The sequence below is a fragment of the Dipodomys merriami genome, unplaced genomic scaffold (assembly GCF_024711535.1).
Source record: "Dipodomys merriami isolate MVZ:Mamm:240054 unplaced genomic scaffold, mDipMer1.0.p SCAF_239, whole genome shotgun sequence".
NCBI classification, from domain to species: Eukaryota; Metazoa; Chordata; class Mammalia; order Rodentia; family Heteromyidae; genus Dipodomys; species Dipodomys merriami.
Genome location: NW_027203815.1, coordinates 1,241,392 through 1,260,795, shown reverse-complemented (window position 1 = coordinate 1,260,795; position 19,404 = coordinate 1,241,392). Strand labels below are relative to the sequence as shown.

At 35.5% G+C, this 19,404-nt stretch overlaps 1 non-coding gene across 1 annotated transcript; it reads left to right on the top strand.

Annotated features, from left to right (window-relative positions):
* The first annotated feature begins 4,084 nt into the window (after window positions 1–4,084).
* LOC138835459 (U6 spliceosomal RNA) lies at window positions 4,085–4,191 on the top strand. The gene has a single exon (XR_011374635.1). It is a non-coding gene; the product is annotated as a U6 spliceosomal RNA (small nuclear RNA).
* The last annotated feature ends 15,213 nt before the right edge of the window (window positions 4,192–19,404 follow it).

The window sequence follows — 19,404 nt, the reverse complement described above, 5'->3', positions numbered from 1 at the left end:
CACATTTAGCAATTGGCTGGTTAATTTTTGAGCCAGCTTCCACCTGGCTCTTTGATGGTTAGTTGGGAGATATAGTCTCAGGGATTTGTCTGCCTGGGCTGGCTTTGAACTGCAATCTTTGCCACAAAAACCTTTTATCATTTCCAATGAAAGCAACAAGGAGATCAGTGAGAACAAGTGGAGTTTATGTGCACCCTGCCAAGAATTGATCAACAAATACTTGCCAGAACTGTGCAATTACAAAATTCAATAGATGGGATGAGAGTTTGAGCATAGCTTGTATGCCTAGAAAACCTGATAACTAAACTGTATGAGAGGCTCTCCTGGCCTATGCATGTTTCAATAGTATAACAACATAGCTGGCTTTTTCATATCAGGATGAGTAATATTTACAGAGACTGTCCCACAAGAGTCTCAGTGTTTGTAAATCTAAATCAGTATTTTACCAAGAATCAGGTGTGTGTGATGGAGTCAGGCAGGAGTCCAGTGTACCATGGTGGAGGTAGGATGGTCCAGGCAGGATCTGGGCAAGACTGCCTCCCTCGGATGAATTGTCAAAACTCCTTATTAGTTACTTACAAAATTATACGCAGACGTTAAAGAAACGACTTTAGATGGACATAGAGTATGACATGCTAGTTTTAATGTTAAATCACAGCCAACAATTACTTACCAACTTTACTCACAAGCTGTCTTTTAAGGCATACTCATAGCATGTCCTATACTAGAACTTTCTGGGGACAGAAACAGATATGTGGAACAAACATTTTAAGACAATTCTTACCTCCTTACTGGTTTGTTTTTCATCACAGCTGGCTAGGAGCTGAGCTGGGTCTCATTCCTTTTACTACTACCCTTGAAAAATGGTTTTCTCTTAACGAACAGCACATTTGATAGGAAATATCACTATCAAGAAATAGAAGAAGATAACTTGTTACACAGTTTTTATAAGGAGATTATGCTGAACAGGTTTTCACACACACACATTTAAACTAAAGTTCTAAGATGCACTTGGGTTTTTAAAAAATGAAAATCGGCCATACGTTTTTTTTGGAATTCCAGTGACAAAGTGATATTTTTTTCCCAATATGATAAAACCACGTGTTCAATGTCAGAATAGTAGGCAATACCAAACAAAATGCAAGGCAAATTTTGACAAACAGAATTTCAACCCTTAAACCAAAATTGATAACAAGAACAGAAAACCTTTAAATCAATTTTGGTGATGAGGTGGATTAGTATATAAATTAAATATTTTAACTCTTAGAAGAGTGAAGAGGAGAGGGGAGTAATGTTGGTGGAAGAATGGGGGTTGTAGAAAAACCCATGATGTGGTCTTAGTCCCCCCAGATAGATTGTCTTGTACATCTCATTGCTACAATGGGTCAACCTGTATCCTTTCCTTGTATCTTAAATGAGGAAATGCTGGCTTGATTTATGTTGATTCTACTTGTGTAGACACACCTAAAATCACTCGCCAAGTCCAAAAGCACACAAATGAAATGCATCTTTTGTCAGTTGGTATACTTGTATTCTACACATTTATTGACAGGATACAAATTATTCTAAAATTTTAATACATTACAAATACTTTTTCTTATTTTCGTGACCAGGAAATGCAAGACCTCAGTCAGCATTTCTCACTTTAGACTTATCACATGGGTTGGTTAAATGTTGACCTGAGCTCCAGTCTTCTGTGGACTCACTCATTACTTAGGAATTGATGCTGGCTGTTTGAAAAGAGCTCAAGGAAAGATGCCGCACAACTTTATTCTTTACCGGGATATTCTCCTGCTGTTTTGGTTGTTGAGAGTGTCTACAAGAGCAAGCATTCCGTGGGGAGCAAGGAGACACCATATGACCTATACTTACTGAGATTTCTGGGTGATTTGCTATCACTTGTACTGCATTTGCAAATCGAATCTGTCAAAACCTACCAGTTTTACGAGATAAGAAAAGTGCTAAAAGAACTCTTAGAGACAAATATATCTTCAACATATTTGGTTCCAAACATTCCGTCTAGGGCATGTGCAACAAGTAGTGAAACTTGTGTTGGCTGTATCTATGTGTCTTTCTCCATGTGTGCATGTATACATGTGTATATGTATGTGTGTATTTGTATGTAGAGCAATATACATGTGTACATATATAAGGGCATATACACACATATATGCATATATAAATAAATATACATATATAAATATATGTGCATATATTTATATATATCAGGTGTTCAGTGATTTAATCTAGACTTCCCAGTACATTGTCATTCTCACAAAGTGTACATGATAAACTGTTCTGAGGATCTGCGCTCACTTTCCCCACTTCCTTGTTTTTCATCCCTGTGAACAACTTCAGCCTACTTTCCATAGGATAGTTTTGTTTTTGTTACTTACTGATAATAAAAGAAAAAGTTTGCTTGTAAAAGGAAAAGATCTTTTAGGACACAGGTTAAAAGTATCTTATCCGCCCCAATGATTCTTATGAGGAAAATTTGTAATAGTACTAAAAGTGACCAGGAATTCCTAGATCTGTTGTTTTGCCATTTAGAATGGCAAAGAATAATATCACGTCATTCTAACTCTTAAAGAATGCAAGGGTAACTGATGGTCCCTATCATGTTCCCCAAATCCCAGTGGGTCCTGGAGGATAATAGTAGCTCAGCAGAAATTCTAAGTAGCAGACATGGAGCATGAAAGAGAAAGAGAGGAAATAAGAGAGAATGAAAGAGAGAAATATCATAATACTGAAAGTGCATAAAAGATAAACAAGAGCTGTATGAGAATATTCATACTGCTATCTTTAGACTCTACATGTACATTTGAAGGTATTTGATGTATGATAACCCATCAACACCACATTCCTCAGTACCACATAAGCAGAAAAAGATGGAAGTGGTGCTGTGTCTCAAGTGGTAGCAATAGCCTTGAGATGAAGAACTGAGGAGCAGTACACAGAGTTCAAACAGACCCAGAGTTCAAGCCCCACAACCAACAGGAACAAAAACAAAAAACTAAATACAAAACTGTCTCTCAATTTTGTTGCCTCAACTCTGTAAAACCACTGCTTCAGCCTAGGGCTGAGATTTATGTGTGGACAATTATCAACACTCCTGATTCAAACTCTACTTGAAAAAATTTTAATCAATATTTTGTTCTTAATTTTGCTCTTTGTAAATTCACATGCACCTATAAAAAATGGTGTGGCCATCCCAGTAACATTCTCAAAGTAGCTCGTAATGATTACTTACAAAAAGTTGTATTATATTACAACAAGGAAAACAATGCTACAAATAAAGAAAACCAATAATTAAATATTAATGATTAATAAAATAAAAACCAAATACCATTGTTTCCAGTATTTGAAGTGGACTACATATTAGAGTTTACTATTTTCTCATATTCCTGTACATTTAAAACTTGCTAAGATTATGATGTTCAACAAGAGTTTTATAGGCTATGAGTAGTTTTTAAATTTATCCTCTAAGATTACTATTTATGTCTCATCTCATCATCTGTATATGGTTTATATAATCATTTTTGTTCCTCGCTAACATATAAAGTAAGGAAGACCTAAAGTTTTAACAGAAACTGTGTAGTTAACAAAGTCTTAACTCTTCGCTGTTTCTTCATACAAAGACTTTGCAACTTCTCATTAGTAAAGTTTCTATAAACTCTGAAATGTACATACTTAGTAGTATATGTCTGCCACCATAAATCTTAACTACTTTATAGAAAACTTATATGACCTACCAAACAATCTTAATTTTGGCATATAAGCAAATTCCCAAAATTAAACATAGTTAAAACATTAAAACTTTAAAAAAAAACTTAAACACTTGATGCAGTGTTCATTATGATAGGTGCCTTGTATAGAATAATTGAATTCCTCCTCCTACACATCTGTTGAACAACAAATATTTGGAATTATTTTGTTTTTGACATATCAATCTTTACTTTAGTCTTAAATGTGTGCTTATGTAAGAAATACATGGTTCTAAAATTTCACGACAATTCTTTTGAACTTTTTTTTGAATTGTCTAGCTCAAGAAAATCAATTCCACTTTATATATAAAAAATATTCTGTGCTCAATTCAGCAGCACATACACTAAAATTGGAACAATACAGAGAAGATTAGCATGGTCCCTGTGCAAGTATGACACGCAAATTCGCGAAGCACTCCACATTTTTACAATAACAGATGCTGGAGGGGATGTGGCCAGAAGGGAACCTTACTTCATTCTTGGTGGGAGTGTAAGCTTGTTCAACCACTTATAAAGCAGTATGGAAGTTCCTTAAAAGATTCCATATAGAGCTCCCCTATGACCCAGCAATCCTACTTTTGGGCATTCACCTAGTCAGCAACAAGACCATATTAAAATTATCAATACAATGATGTTTATTGCAACATTATTTCCCATAGCAAAGATATGGAACCAACCCCGATGGCCCTCAGTAGATGAATGGATCAAGAAAACGTTGTGTGTGTGTGTGTGTGTGTGTGTGTGTGTGTGTGTGTGTGTGTGTGTGTGTGTGCAAGATGACTATAGGCCTATGAGTTCATTTCTCAGCTTTCTCTTTCAACTGTAATTGTGTAATTCAATAATAAATTTGGATTGCTTTCTCTATTGCATTGAAGAATATTGTAGGGATGTTGATGGGTATTGCATTGCTAATTGGGGGCAGTATTGTAGTTTTCACAATGTTAATTCTTCCAACCAGGAGCATTGAAAGACTTTCAATTTCGCTTTTAGGCTTTTAAAATTTTCACAATAGAGGTCCTTCACATTTTTGTTAAATTAATTAATTCCTAGTTTTATTGTTGTTTTGTTTTGCTTAGATTTGATTTGATTTTGAGGCTAATATATATGAGGTTGTTTTTTGGATTTCAGCCTGGATCTTCCCATTGTTGGTAACACAGGAAAACTACTGATTCTTGTAGTTTTATACCCTGCTACATTGCTGAAGATTAGCATCACTTTTACTAACTTTTTTGGGGGGGAAGCTATAGGGTCCTTTATATAAAGTATCATTTCATCTGTGAAAAGGGATAGTTTTACTCCTTTCATATTTGGATCCCTTTTATATTTTTCTCTTGCCTATTGTCCTTGCTAGAAAATCCACTACTATATTGAAGAGTAGTAGAGAGAGTGGGCATCCTTTTCTCATTCCTGATTTTACTGTCTTCATGCCTCCATCGTTAGACACATGCTTATTTTCTCTTTGTCGTATACATACTCTGTATTATATTGAGGAAAGTTCCATGCATTCCTAGCTTCTCAGAGCTTTCAATCATAAAGGGGTATTAGAGTTTGTTAAAAGCTATTTCTACATCTATATAAACCATCATGTGGTTCTTGTCCCTGCTTCTGATGATGATGTGTGTTATGTTGATTGACAAGTATATTGAATCCAGCCATATCCTAGGATGAATAGTATTTGATCATAGCATGTTTTTTTTGTTAATTGTCGAAGTTGATTAGTGAGAATTGTATTGAGAAGTTATGCATCAATGCTTATCAAAGCTGGGTTCATAGTTCTCTTTCTTTGATGAGTCCCTAGCTGATTTGAGGAAGATTCTAATTCTAGCTTCTTAGATTGTGTTTGATAATTCCATTTCCCTTTCTATTCCATTGAAGAGTTAGAGCAGAATATTGTAAGTTCTTTTCAGGCCTTAATTTCATGGTAAATCTATTGAGTCCTAGATTTTTCTGTTGTGGGAAATTGTTTATTGACAGTTCATTTTCATTACTTCTTATGCATCACTTCCTGGTTCAGTTCGAGTATAGGAAAGCATCAATTACTCCAGGATTCTCCAGGTGATTGGTATATAGTTTTCAAAGAACTCTCTTATAACATTCACAATTTTGCTAATTTTTGTTATGATATCTCATTTTTTCTCTAATTTTATCTATTTGGGTGAATTCTCTTAGGAGCTCTTAGTAGCAATAACTCATCTACTCTTAATATATTTACCTAGTTCTCATCATATATAACCAGTTCCTGTTTTTCTTGATCTTCCTTCTGTAGGATATATTTGATTAACATCTATGCCACTGATGTGGTGGAGAGTTTGGCTTGGGACCATATTCACTGATGGTAGTTGTTTGCCTTTAATGTTTATTATATATCATGCCAGGCTTTTCTTTTTATCATATCAACTAAGAAATCTGTGTTTATTCTGACTGTATATACTTTATAAATAATCAATCTTTTCTCTATGGCAGCTTTAAGAATCGTTTCATTGATCATTAATGATCCTCTAATGGATTATGATGTGGTGGTGGGTTGTTCTCTTCTAGAATTCTGTTTGGTGTTCTAAAGGCTTCTTTTCTCTGAATGTGCCTATCTCTTTGGATGTTTGGAATGTTCTCTGCTAGAATTCTGTAATATGTTTCCCATCCATTTAGTTTCCTGTTCTTCTCCTTCTTGAGACCAATCTCTCCCAAATTTGATCTTCTAATTGAGTCGTGAAATTCTGGCAAGATCATTTCTTATTTCTTGGATTTGTTCTAAATGATTATTTCCTCTTTCCTATTATACCTACTTGGTCTTTGACCCCTGAGATTATCTTCTATGCCATCTATTTGTTGTGAAGACTTTATACTTTGTTTCTTATTTCCTGTTTTATAATTGGTCATTTTTTAGGGCTTCTATCTCATTATAAAGCTTTGTTTTAGGCCTTGTATGGACTTTCTTTACATATTTTCTTTGGGTGGTGGGGTTTGTAGGGTTGTTTATTTAGCTGTGTCTTCTCTCATATCTTTTAACTAGGCATCCATTTTTTCCTTGGACTCCCTTGCCATTTCAGAATTTATTTTTCTGTTTGTAGTCTCCATGAGTTATTTTGCTAATCTTTGGTTGTTCTCATCTTGTTCAATAAATTTCCTTGTAGAGGTTTTATAACTTGTCATTAATCACATTTTCAGCAGTAATTGTAATGTATTTTGAAAACTGTCTTCTAGGTACCTAATTGTCTGTACTAATGCCTGGTTATTTACTGTGTGAATTATACTATCTAGACATCACTTTTCTTGTAATTTTCTGATTTGCTCTGTTCAGTTGGAGGATGTCTTTTGGGGGCTCTATAATCTTAATAGGTGACTCTTTATGTTCTTGGTTGATTTGCCATATGTTGGTTGGATCTTCTGTTGTGATTTGTTTTTGTGGAATTAAGTTTTTGTCTAGACCATTAATTGTAGGTGTAGAAATCAATTGTGGTGAGATGTTGTGATGTTAATACTTGTGGTTCCAGTGACAGTTCGGGCTGCCCAATGGTATCTTGAATAGTCTCTGAGTATGGATGTGGCTGTCTCCGATGTACACTTCTGTTCCTGCTATTTTTCCCATGTTGACCTTTTATTTCCACACTGCAGCTATGCTTTTAAATATGTTGGCCAACACAGTCACAACGGTCACCTGCCTGGCTGGGCACCTTTTCATATATTTCTGTTTTTTTTTTTGTGAAGACAGTATAAAATCTTCTTTTGAATTGTATGTCTATATATAGTTATAACTGACTGGGTGTGACTTTTTAGAAGTGGAGTACCTGCTAGGACTCGAATTCTCTGTTTCATTAGAGAGAGCTAGGGGAATTTTCTGTTGTTATTTTGCCATTTTTTCCAGTTCCTCAGATATATTTTATATATTGTTGACTTTTTTCACATAATTTAGGATTTGTGATGGTTGTATCAGGTTATTTTTTTTTTGTTTGTTTGTGTTGGTTTGAAATAGTGATTACAGGCTTATATGAAGAGACATTAATAATATGAAATGTACGTTATTACATTGAAAGAAAGAGAGGAGACATTTTAACCTATTTGCTACAAGTAAATTAATATTAAGCAAAGTTAATTAAAATAATTACTTACTCTTCAGAAGATGAGCATAGTACTCTTGAATATCTTGGAGAAAAAGATTTTAGACTCATTACATCAGAAGTCCTACATCGAAATTACTGCCTAAACTTTCTTCTTCAGAAAGGCAAAAGCTCCATTTCTTTCATATTAGTATTATAAAATCATAATATCTGCATATTGAATTGTTTTCCTCTGCTATTTTCAATTCCATTCCTCATCCATTAGGTTTCTAGTGCTTTGAATGACCAATTCCTTAAAATACCTATATTGCTTATATTGTGATGTAAATCTCAGTAATATTAATGTGAATTTATCCCTGATTCTCATGTGGAGCTACATTCATATGAAATTTATGCAGTTTCAACCAAGGAACATGACTATTTCAAAGTTTTCTGTTTTAATAAATAAACCCATTCTCTTTAGAAATATGTTCTCATCTTTTATATTGCTCCACCATAGATGTATTATTAGTACTTTTACTGAAATAAATATAAACTATGGAATATGAAGAAAACCACCACCCCCTTATCACTTTAAAGTAAATCCTTGGGGACTATTTTATATATAAAAATAAAAAAGTGCAATGCACCTGTTTATACATTAATAATCTAATGGTTAAGTTAATTAGACACAAGAACTACCATACCACATCAAGTCTCAATTTACTTAAAGGCACCAAAATATTAGTGTTCGTGAATATCACTCAGTTTTAGAAAATGACTAGTCACAACAAAGTTTATATTATATTTCAAATTTAGAAAATGAAAATTAAACCCAGATTTGTTGTCAATATCCTGTTTCCAGGAATACATTTATTCAGCAAACAGAGAAAACAAAAATAAAGGTACGTCACATAGACAAAAGATGTAGGAGCAGACTGTTTTTCCTTAAGATGATAAGCACATGCAAACTATGTGATTTATTCAAAGATACTGTAAAAATTCATAAGAGTATTTGTGATCAGAAGTGATGGGTAAACAAATAGCTGGAAAACTGTATATGTAAAAGGAGTTTTCAATATAGGCTAAGTTTACAATAAATGATCCAACAGACGATGATTTTATATCTCTAACACACATCCAGTATTCTACATTTACCCACATACTCCTGTCCTCTTACCTCAGTTCCTGATCAATAGTATTCTACTTTCACAAGGTCAATTCCTACTAATAAAACAAAGTTTTTTTTTTAGTTTCTAGATCCAATAAATTTTAGTATTTCAGAATAATAGTATGAATTCATGCAGTTTGACTTGAATGTCAAGTATGAGGATACTCTATTCAGGGTATTATTAATTGGCCTGAAGCAGCCAGGTACATACTATGAATACATAGACACAGTATTCTAAGGGCAGGGGGCTTGATTTAAGAAAAAGATACAGGTCCGGCCAAGGTCCTGAAAAAAAGAAAAACCAACGGAGCAAACATCAATCAACTATCATTACCAAGGAATTGAACTGTTCTCTTATGTGTCTGGGTGGCAGCTGTGTGTGTGTGTGTGTGTGTGTGTGTGTGTGTGTGTGTGTGTGTGTGTGTGTGTGTGTGTGTCTGTGTCTGTGTCTGTGTTTCTGTCTGTTTGTGTCTGTGTCTGTGTGAGTGGTTGTAGAGAGAGAATTTAAGTGTGACTTCCATATTTACAGCCCATAGAGCATTACTTGTTAGGGAGAAGGTACTCATATCAAAGTTCTGATACTACTGTCATCACTTTTTACTGCGGAAAAACACTTGCTTAATCTTACTTAAAAAGAGAAAAGTAAACTAACATCTTACATGGTTGTTTTGACAATTAATTGTTTTATTGAAGGCCAAAGGGAGGAATTGGAGAGTAATATAATCTTTTTCCTCTCTCCTGAATATTACCCAGCAATAGCAGTGATTTCAGGAGTCTCCTCCTATGTACTCACAGCTGAATTACTAATATGCTTAATAATATGAAACATTTGATAGAGAAATAGATCAGCCAGCAAACACAAAGAACCAGTGATGAGACCGAACTTTTGAGCAGGTATGCCACTCTTTTTAGGAATGTAATTCCTTCATATGAACTTCAAATATTGTGGATTTCCCTGTGTGACTAAAAGGTTAGAAAGCGCTGTAGAAAATAGAATTCCTGTTCAGCCAAGTTGAAATTGCTTATGATCACATCCTCATGTTACAAATTTCCATTTCATAAAGACTCTCTTTTACAGTGCTTTCATTTAATATACTTCAACACCTCACCCTTCCCTGTGGGATATAGGAAGAAAGATCATTTTGTTTGAGTATTATCTTACATAAGTTTGTGTGCATGGGCATGATTTGTATGAAGTTAGTATTAAGTGTAAATAGGAATCATGTCACAACAAAAATATAATTAAAATCACGTAACAAGATTAGAAGTCATAGCATTTTGTTCATGACAACATACATTAGATTAGTTGCAGAATTTCTATTTTGAGATAAACTTTATATGAAAGCATAATGCAATTTAATTAAGGGTTGAAACATTTTATTAAAAAATATATTTCTTAGAGATATTTTTGCTGCCTAATTTTAAGAAGACAATGGTCCCAAGGTAATCATTTTTTTTGTATGTTCTTGTTTCCATATTATTAATCCAAAATAGAAATCCAGATATATGATTTGATTTAATTTAATCACAAATATTATTGAGTATAAGGACCTTCTACTCTCTATATTCTTCACATATGATCATTAAATACGGTGAGTTTGAAATAGTCTCTGTGTGAACTATGTTAATATTATTTACAATATGAGTGAAATGTTTAAAAAGTAGTATTTATTTTAGTTTAATTGCTCTGAAGAGAAAATGAATTATATAATCAAAGGCTAAAAGTAATTAGATTTAATATTTAAAATTCAGGAAATGTTTTGGACCACACTGCTTACTGGAGCCTTCAAACAACCTGAGATAATTTATATTAATGAATCAAAAATCCCACAGGTTAGACATTTGTGAATAGAAAAAGCATGTCATTCTGAATATGTAGATCTACATAACAAACATAGAAGATTTAGCGTATAAATACCTGTATATACTAATATATTTAATTGCAGGGAAAGTACTTGTTCTGAAAGGAGATAAAATTGCATTTATTTTGAAAAAGAAGACCTAAGTATTCATTTGAATAAAAGATAATGTTTAAAACATCACTCATTCAAGAAATAAGATGTACGGTTAGTTCTTTTTCATGCCAATTATGATCTCAAAACTTAGTAGAAATACTAGATTTGTAAACTGAAAGCAGTGCTTTGTAGGGAAATAGACATTTAGTTTCTTAAAAGTCATGACTATTTTTTCTCAAACAGTTGCTAAGTAACTTGCTAAGTAACTGATTTACATTTTTATCATGGAATCTTATTTGATATATATTTATTGATTAAATTAAATAATTGGCCAATAATAAAATAAATTATGCAGGATCAAAGTTTATCTAACACAAGCATTTTATTCACAAGACATATCATGGCTCTCTTAAAGAACACTCGAAGGCAGTATGTTATTTACTTATTAATTTTTAGTTATTTTGTTAATGGTTATTAATTGTTAGAAGTGGTAGTTTCGTTATGCTCTTTCCAAAATATATTTAAAGCATTTGATTGTACTCCCTGTATTTCCTTTTCATTCTGTTTCCTCCAAAGATCTTTTGTTTTTCACATCAAATTACATCTTTATATATGCACATATAAGCTAATTTGGAAGATTTAAGGTGAATTGCATATTAATTCAAGATGTACAGTGGAGTAACGATGAATAAAAACTTCAATATTTTTTTAATTTCTGAATTACTATAATATATAATTACTATTATGGTTAGGTTTAGGATCCCAGACAGAATTAGAATTAGGGTTAGAGAAAAGAAAATGTAGGTTCAACACAAGATGACCTATTGCAACAATGATACTCACAGCACACTATATTGAAAATGAAATTTACACCATGGGGAAGGAAGAGTTAGAGAGGTGGGTGAGGGAAGGGATAATGGGAGAACAACAAAGAACAGGGCAACAATGTTCAACAAGAAATGTACTCATTACCTTACACATGTAACTGTAATCCCTCTGTAAGCCTCTTTACAATAAAATAAAATTTTAAAAAATAATGTAAAACAACACCTGACAGGAAATAGAGAAACACTAAAATTTTTAGTTTCAAAGTGCAAGTAAAATTTAGGCCTACATGCCTAGCAAGAGTTAGGATAAATGTGAAATAGAGGCTTGCTATTAACATTATGATTCAATTATCTGCAGGTTTAGGATTAGGCAAGGAGTTCCAGTTAGAGTTGGGAGTAGGATGAGAAAAATATGTAAGATATTGTGTAAAATTGCAGCATATTTTAAGAAGAATGAATGGCATCAAGGTTAGAATGAATGAAAACCAATGTCTATGTTACTTTAATCATTCAGATATGATTTGGTTTTAATTGTGTTTTAATTGGTTTTAATTGGTGTTAATTCAAATTGTGATTAGGATTAGGTTTCTGGTTAAATGGTGTTGAGGAAAGAGTAAAAAAATTGGTTAAACTCGTGGCTTGTTCTATTATCCTAGCTACTCAGGAAGCTGATTTCTGAGGATTGCAGTTCAAAGCCAGCCCAGGCAGGAAAGTCTGTGACAATTTTATCTCCAATTAACCACCAGAAAACATGAAAGTGGTGCTGAGGCTCAAGTGGCAAAGTGCACAACTCGAGCTAAGTACTCAAGGATCATGCACATGCCTAGTGCTCAGGAATCCTGCCCAGGCCCAGAGACAAAATCCCAAGACCAAAAAAAAAGAAAAAAAGGAATGGTTTAAATGTTAAGTAAATCTGAACATATTTTAAGTTCTAGGAATTCAGGAAAAGCAGGGATAATGAAAGTACAGTTTATTTCATAATATCAAGATTTGAGATCAATTGGTATAATGATTCCTGTTATGGAACAAGATAGATTCAGAGTTAAGAGTGAGAAAATCTGTAGGGTTTAGGAAAACCTGCAATTTATTTGAAGAATTACAAGTGGAATTTCAGCTAGGATGACACAGTGAGCATTTTACATAAATTTTAGAATTAGGATACCATTAGTGTCAAGGTTATCATTAGGATTCTAGACATGGTTAGGGTTAGAGTGTAGGAGAGAAAAATGATGCTCAAATTGAAGGTAAATTTTAGAATAAGCATGGTAAGAATTAGAATGAATGTGAACTAGAGTATTGCTATTAATATTAGAATCTACTTACACTTAGGTGTATGGTTATTCTCAATGTTCCAATTAAGAAAGATTAAGATTAGAGTTAGAAAATGACTAAGATATTGGGAAAAAAATGAAGCTTATGTTTGGAAGGCTTATTTGAATGAAGTTAGGATGAGTGAAAACTAGTTTCCTTTTGTTAATGTTAGTATTGACATATAATTTTACTAAGATTAGGGTCAGTATTTTGTTCTGATTATGATTAGTGTTATGAATAGGAAAGATTTTACTATAAAATTCAGTTTCCAAGATGGGCACCGGTGGATCTCGCTTGTAATACTATCTACTCAAGAGGCTGAGATATGAGGATCACAGTTCAAAGCCAGCCCTGGCAAGGAAAGTCCGTGAGATTCTTATCTTCAATAAACCACTAGAAAACCGGAAGTGGCGCGGTGACTCAAGGGGTAGAGAACTTGCCTTGAGCTGAAGAGCTGAGGGATAGCGCCAAAGCCCAGAGTACAAGCCCCACGACAGACCAAAAAAAGAAAATTCAGTTTTCACTAACAAGTAGAAGCAAAAATATTTATTTCTCAGTGATCATTCTTGTAATGATTAATGAGAGTTTTCCAGGCAAGTTTAGGTTGAGAATTAGCATTAAGTAATGGAAAAGATGGTAAGTAAATCTGAAAGTTTTAGGGAACAGTGGTTCAGGAAAAGGTAGAATCAATGGAAACTACAGTGTCTTTCCTGACAAGAAAATGTGAGGAAAAGTAATATAATGGATCATGTTAGGGAACAAGATCACTTCAGCAGTAGAGTCAGGAAATTTTTGGGAATTAGGGCAAACTGAAACTCATTTTCAGAGGGCCAACTGGAGTATTCATTATAATGAATAAAAACTAGAGTCTTTTTCTTAAACATTAAAATTGGACTATCATTAGGGTGAAAGTTAGGTTTCAGTTCCAGCTGGGGTTAGTGTTAATATAAGGGAAATGGAATATTTAGGGTCCAACTGAAAGTAAATCTTCAAATAAAAAGTCAAGTTAGAATTTTGATGAATGTGAAATAGGAAACTGCTAATAATGTTAGGATTAAGGTATAGTTAGTGTGAGGTTATTCTGAATGTTCCTTAGGGTTCGGGTTCGAAAAATAGCAAGATATTGAATAAAACTATGAATTACTTTAAGAAAATGAGCTGAATCAAATATAGGATGAATTGAAAACTTATGTATTTGTGTGGCTTTTAGAATCCAAAAGCAATTGGTTCTAGAGTTAGGATTACTTTTGTAATTTATGAACTAATGAATTAAAGGCACAATTCTTTCTTTCTTATAAACCAAGACAGTCACGATTTTGGGGAACAAACTCAATTTTCTACATGAAAATATGTCTCAAAATATTTTCCAACCAGGATTAAATAATAGTGAACAGGATGTCATTTGTTAAAATTAGGTAAGTTAATAATACAACTTTCAAAATATCCAAATACATCAAAATACATAGGCTAGAAACTCAGACATGTTATTGGGAAAAGAGATATTTTACTTCCTCCAGCAGGGATTCTGTATGTGTGTGTGTTTGTGTGTGTGCATCTACCACAGGTCTTCAACTCAGCCCTGGGTCATGTCATCAGCTTATTCTGTGCAAGTAAGGCACTAAACCACGTAGCCACATGTCTTCTTATGGCTTTTTAATAGTTAATTTGAGATACATATCTTATGGATTTTCCTGTCTGGACTTAATCTTCTGATCCTCAGCAATCTTTGCTACTGTGGTGCTACCACAAAGTGACAGTTCACAAAACTGGGAGCAATATGGAAGTACTTGTGCAAGATACAAAGTAACCAGTTCATTAATTTGGTAGTAACAGAGGATCACATTAGCTTGCCTTCAGACACATTGTTTTTGATGAGTTTATCTGAAAGCCAAAGCATAATCAAACCTATTAGCCTCACTGTATGTAGTAGCACATATTTATGGTATAGAATATGTACAATGAATTAAATCCTGAATCAACAGTCTTTGATTGGTTTGCTTTTTAAAAACAAATCCGAAATAGAGTGTCATTGAAGTGCAGTCCAGACAGGAGGAATGCAGCTAGCAGCAGAGCATCTGCTTAGTGTGAGTCCAACCCACAGGACCATAAAGAGGATTTAGAAGAAAGTGAAAGTGTAGGAGAAAGAGGAAAGGAGGAGGAAGGCATCAGAGCGGAGGAAGTGCATAGCAGGAGAGGGAAGAGGAGGGGACGGGGAGAATGTAGAGGGGAGGAGAGAAGGAAGAAGGAAACAGGACCCTAGGGAAGAGCCACAAGAGGGGAGACAGGAGGAGGAAGATAAATGTAATATAACAACAAGAATTGTTGGAAAACATTTTGCATAAGTGATCTGCATGTGCTTGGCAGGATTATTTTCTAATCAGAGAGAAAGCTAGCAGAGTGACAATATGGGTGATACCTATTGCTTGGTCATTGTATTCTCTTTCTTCAGAGAGGAGTTCAGAAGAAATCCTGAGTTTGATGTTTTATAGATATACTTCAGGATTTCTTTTTCATGAATCTAACATGGGAAAGAACTAAATGCAGCTTCCCTTAATCAAAAAATGTATAGAAGCTATTTTTATTTGTATTACTGTGTATGAAGAAATCCTGGAGATTTCTGGTTAACACAGAGGGCCCCATGCAAAAATATAGGACAAGAGGAAATTAAAACTGTTTTTAAAGTATAATAGGTTATCATTGATGAAAAGTTTTAGTGGATATTTTTCCTGTTTTGCCAGTTGTTCAGTGCTGCAGCAAAGCTATGCCCTAGAGCCCTTTCCAAATCACCACGTTAACAACCATTTCTGTAGTCCCTGTGGGTGTGAGTGCCTCCTCAGGTCACCCATTGAGAAGTGGGGCCCCCTCCCTTGTGACAGAGGTGCAGTGAGGAGCTGTGTGTGCATGCTCCCCAGCATTGCCAGATGAGCATTGTTCACCCTACCGACCTTTCATCCCAGTCTCAGTTGCTCCATTTTACCCAGGATCTGGCATCCATGGAGCTAGAATTGAGTCCACTGCTGCCCTCTCCTCCTCCAGCTCTGCTGGTACTGGTCTGCAGTGGTCCTGGGTGCAAGTGTTATCCCAGAGAGATGCCGTTCTAGGGTCACTGCCTGCCCCCATGGGTGTGGGGTTGGGGGGACACCATGTTTCTACAGAGCACAGCCCATGGGAGAAGGAAGGCTAGGCATGTAGTCTGCCCCCTTGGGGCCAGGCAGCCCAGCCTTGGTTCACCTCATCAGTCTTTAAGGTGGTCTGGGGAATGGAGCCATGTGTTGTCCCCTCTGCCAGCGGGCTTGTGACAGCTGCAGCAGCTCAGCAACCTGGAGCCCCTTCAGCATCCCTGTGGACCTCCATTTTCTTATCTCTGTGGACTCAGGTACAGGACCATCCCTGCACATGCCCATCAGTACCAGAGGAGCCTGGACTTGCATTGCACCACCTGCAGCACCAGGGGCCTGAAGCCCCTTTGGCTTTGCTTTGTAGCCTCCTTTGTCATCCTTCTGGTAGACATGGGCCCAGCTCTGGGGGCGATTCTGGGGATGCTCCGTTTGGAGGCAATGGGCACAACTCCTACCCATGTTGGGCTTTAAATCAGGGCAATGAGTCTGGCCTTGGCAGTGTAGGCTGCACAGATTGAAGGTAGGGCTTGGGGTCTGCCCTGCCTTCCCTCCTGGCTTTGGCACCTGAGGCTGGCTAGATTGGTTTGGTCACTGATGGAGCTTTGTTGTCTGTAGCCCACCACAAGTACCCCTTTTGCAGCAGCAATGTCCTGTCCTCGACCCCCTCAGGGTCACCACACGGACCTCTGATGGGTCTACATGGGCTGGGTTTGGGTGTCACCCCAAGACTCCAATTATGAAGTGCCAGTCCCCTTCATGGTACTGGAAGCAAGAGGTGCCACATATAATTTCTAATTCCTAACATTTTCCTTCTCCGAGATAAACAGAACTGGGAGATATAAATAAGTTTTATTAAAACAAAATATACAACTTATATCACTTCAACCTGTTAAACCACTGTAATATTTTTTAATCCAGTAGGAATTCTTTTTGTAATTACTTATTTTACTTTTGAGTGTAACTAATGTAATATATTTTGTGTGTAATTTACTATTCTAGTATAACTTCATTTGCACTACTTACATACCTTTTTTTAATTCTGAGATTTAATCATGTGTTTTTTTGGATAAGAGTTTTGTTGTACTTTTATTTCAGATTGCCATAATGGCCTTATAAATACAAACAATATAATCCATTCTTGCTATTATGAAGTCCAATGATTTTGGAGACTACAGACTCAAGAATTTAGCATTATATATCATACAGAAATGTGTATCACTTTGTTTAAAACTGCTCCATAATATAATTAGTAATTTAGGTGGAAGCCACTTCATCTTGCGTGCTGGTCCCTCTGGTGAAGTAGGACCCTAGTGTCAGCTTTCCCAACTCGGGCCCTTGTGGGCACCTCTCCTGGGGCTGTGGGAGAAGATCAGTGTGTAACTGCTGTTGGGCTAGGGCAGCTATCCGGCAGCTGATGCATGAATGACACAGTGCCACTGACTCACATGTAGCACCCACCTGCCACTTGGGCCTGGGCCCTGAGGATCATCCCCTGGGAGCACACACACACCGTGGGGCACTGACTGCCCACCTAGGAAAGTGTGAAGACCAAACAGAAACCACATTCAGATCGGCTTGTCCAGTATTTATTTTCCATAGGGCAGGGGACAATCCTGCTCCACTGTGGGGAGCAGAATTCCCAGCCATAATGCTTTAATTCTTTAATATTTCTTTTTGTCAGTCATAGGGCTTGAACTCAGGGCCTGCGTATTAACATATCCCTGAGTTCTTCAGCTCAAGGGGAGCCCTCTACCAATTGAGCCACAGTGCCACTTCCTGTTGGGACATGAATGTCTCACAGACTTTCCTGTCAGGGTTTGCTTTGAACGGTGAATTTTTAAATTATATTTCTTCAAGTTGTTTATTGGTGCATTACAGTTCTTCTGAAATTTAAAGTTTGCTGTAAACCTTTGCCTTCAAGTAATCCAACAGCATTAAATATTACATTTAGAAGCTATCCTTTAGCACATCCATTTTGAAATAATTATGTTAAGATGAAATTCTTATTCTTTGTAGAAACAACCCATTAAAGTCCAAATGGAAAATATGCTAATTTCAGCAGCCTTGAGTCTCCTTCCTCTTTTTTTTCTCTCCAGTATCTTTTCTTGTTTTGGAACAAGTGTCATGGACTGTCCAACCATTCAAAAGGAAGCTCATTCCATTAATTTAATAGAAAAAGAATCCAGGATGCCTGCATCTCAAGGCTACTTTGAGTAAAATGTTAATCTGATAATTCATGCCTGTGAATTTTCAAAGTCATTTTGATAATTTTTTTACACCACTCATTAAAGAAGTTCCAAAAAACAAGAATCAAAAATCATGTTCTGCTTTCTAAAGTTTAAAAAGCTAGTAATTCAACAAAACACATTCTATTTTTCCAAAATTCCATGGTGAAGAATTTCTCTTTTATCATAGCCCTTACCACTGACCCCTAACCTTCAAACTTGTAGCTTTATTCAGTTTTCTTTTTCCAGCCTTCATTTTGTTATTAGCCTCAATAATCTCCTTATAGAATTTGACAATGAAATTCCATTTGTTGTTAGAGAGCTCAATTCATATTGCCAAAGGCAGACTTATGAGCATATCATAGAGCATAAAATATTGAATATCATTAATGTGATCATATGCAACTATTTCATAAATCAATATAAGTACCACATAAATGTGCATCTTCATATGCTTTTTAAAATGGAAAAGAGTTACATATCTATATCATAAAATAATTCTGCTCACTCGTAGAAGAGGCTAAGCTAAACCTTTTTTATAATCCCCAATATTCTTTGTAAAATTTTCTTTTCTCATTAACTATCACCTTAGGGCCTGCTTTTCCTAGCAACAAGATATAAGTTGATGTCCTTGGATTTTAGTCACCTCTTAGTAACTTTCCTTCCACCACCATTTATTCCCTCATGTAAAATACCTGAGGAATAACTTGTCATATTTTGCCTGCAAGAGGTGTACCCAAGTCGACTGTCTGTTCCCGCTCTTGCTTTGCTTTGTTTGGGAATGGAGTGGCAGAGACAGGGATGTCAGGTATCCATGGTGGATCCATGTTGTTCAGAATTGTGGGTAGCAGAAAAGAGTAGCAGAGAGTAGGATACTAGGGAAAGGGTAATTGTGACTCTAATTGCTGAGTTGCAGTGGCAGAAATTGGGTAGCAGCAACAGCTTTGCAGGTGTTGGCGTAGCTAATACAGGCATCCAGAACAGTTTATCAGGGACAA